This window comes from Lontra canadensis, unplaced genomic scaffold (assembly GCF_010015895.1).
Source record: "Lontra canadensis isolate GAN:19392208 unplaced genomic scaffold, GSC_riverotter_1.0 scaffold134, whole genome shotgun sequence".
In the NCBI taxonomy this organism is placed as follows: Eukaryota; Metazoa; Chordata; class Mammalia; order Carnivora; family Mustelidae; genus Lontra; species Lontra canadensis.
This window is the reverse complement of record NW_022631128.1, coordinates 1,596,352-1,598,523: the sequence shown is the minus strand read 5'-3', so window position 1 is coordinate 1,598,523 and position 2,172 is coordinate 1,596,352. Positions and strand designations below refer to the sequence as shown.

The 2,172-nt window shown below is 44.0% G+C and overlaps 1 pseudogene; it reads right to left on the bottom strand.

Annotated features, from left to right (window-relative positions):
- Nucleotides 1-627: 627 nt before the first annotated feature.
- On the bottom strand, nt 628-1,176 carry LOC116858234 (annotated as a pseudogene).
- Nucleotides 1,177-2,172: the final 996 nt, after the last annotated feature.

The window sequence follows — 2,172 nt, the reverse complement described above, 5'->3', positions numbered from 1 at the left end:
GTTTAATTTCCTCATTGTGAAGAAATATTTTTTCTTTTCTGTAAAAATTTGACATTGTTCCTTTTTCTTGCATGTTCATTTGTTTGTTGAGAATTATTATATTCATGTGCCGGCATCATAATGTATGTGCAGATATATTACACAATGCACAATTAACGTAATCACAGTACCATCGTCACACCTAACAAAATTGATGTTAATGCGGGGAACGTCTTTAGACTTATGAGACTTGAACTCACAGCCCTGACATCAAGAGCCAGGCACTTAACGGATTGAACCACCTAAGCACCCTGGCCCAGGCCCTTTCAAAAAGCTCTCCTCAGCTGCTAGGTCAGCACGGCCTTCAGCGGGCATGGACTCTCCTACTGCGGTCAGGAAGGGCTTCCCATAAGCGGTATGTGAGCAGGGTTTTGAAGAATGAGTAGCGGTTCAACCACTGAAGAGTTATGATGGATTCCCTGAAGGGGCAATGGTATCTCCCTAATTTCCATATTTGAGGTGCTACGGGGCAGCAGACTCATTGTGAGGCAATGTTGAAAATTTGTGGTGATGCTGCACCAGTGTAGTTATTACTTAGATTTAGTTTTTTGTTTTTGTTTTTTGTTTTGTAAACCATGCAACATTGCCTTTTATTATGTATGGCTTTTAAAAATTATTTCCTCAATCTCTCCATACATAGGCAAAAGGAAGTACATTGTTTAACCTACAGAACTGGAAAATATTGACCACTGCCTCGAGGAGGGAAAATCATCCCTAAAACAAGCTTAACCAGGAGGCCAATTCATCTGCCGACCTCCAAGAACATGGAGATGAACATGATAGACAGACTGTCCCCCATCTGAACCTTCATTCACCACCATTCGATAACCCTTCTTCAGGCCCAAATCAGCAGCACATTTCTTACCAACAATCATTAAATGTCCAAGAAGACTTTCATCATCATCTTCTACTACAGAAATCTGGGATATATGTTTCTTGGGTATCCAGAAAATGAGTTGGTGCTTGAGGGGAAATGTCATGGAAAGCAAGACACTGGTCATCCTTAAAAATGATTTTGGCTGGGATTTCCTTGCGAATGATCTTCCTGAAGATTTTGCCGCCACCAGGCCACGCGGCCTGAGCCTTGGCGATCTCATCTGCCATCTCAGCCTCCCTCCCGCGCGGCCGCCCCGGGCAGAAGCTTGAGAGGAGGGCTAGATTTAGTTTTATAAGGATCTATGAATAATAGAGTGATCTAGAAAACGCTTTTATTAACACATTACATTAGACAGAGAAAACCACCCTTGACATATCAATGTAAAACTTATTTTTATTGATACCTATTTTTATTTTAGTTGAGGTGGCTTGGCTAGCGTGGAGGCTGATTGAGATTATGCGCAGGTTTAGGGCCTCTCCCCCGCTGTGCCGGCCTCCACAGCACATATACTAAAAACAGGCCCGCATGCCCCTGCCCAAGGTGGTGGGACTGGATGCTACCACTCAGCCTTTTCTTCCTCTGGCGGGTGGGGGACTATACTGCTCCTACTGCGTCCTTTCTAGCACATTCTATAGTATCACCCAGGGAAAGGTACTGTTGTGGCATTTCTCCCCTCTCTTCCAATGACAGCTCTCAGATTCATTTAGGGTTCTCATTCTTTCTCTTGTCATTAGTAATGACTCCCCTCTCCTATTGTTGCAGGGTTCTTGTCTCACATTGTCTAAGAATGCATCTCATGAGCAACAGGGTGAAATGATGCCGTAGGGTGAAGTGAAGTGAAAAGTTTATTAACGGGAGGTGAGAACAAAAAGGAAAGCTCTCTAAAGTGAGAGGAGTCCCCAATGGGTTGCCACTGAGGGCTTTTATGGTCTGTCTTTTATAGGAAACTGACCAGGAAACTTGGTAAATTTCTTGTCAATGTCATGGTGGATTTGTGACTATCATGTCTATATTTAGAACACACCTGGTGGACTTAAAACTATTATGAGAACAAACAAGGTGTTCATGTAAAATATCTCCACATCTGGGATTTCTGGGAGCCTGGTTACATAACCCCCTGCCTGACCCTGCTTTCCTTTCCTCCTACCTGTCTCTCCCTACCTAGCCTTGCCTGCCCACTACTATGTCCCTTGGAGCCCCTTAGCATCTCCAGAAGTTAAACTCCAGACCCGAACTCCAGAGTCTCCTGTCTACCA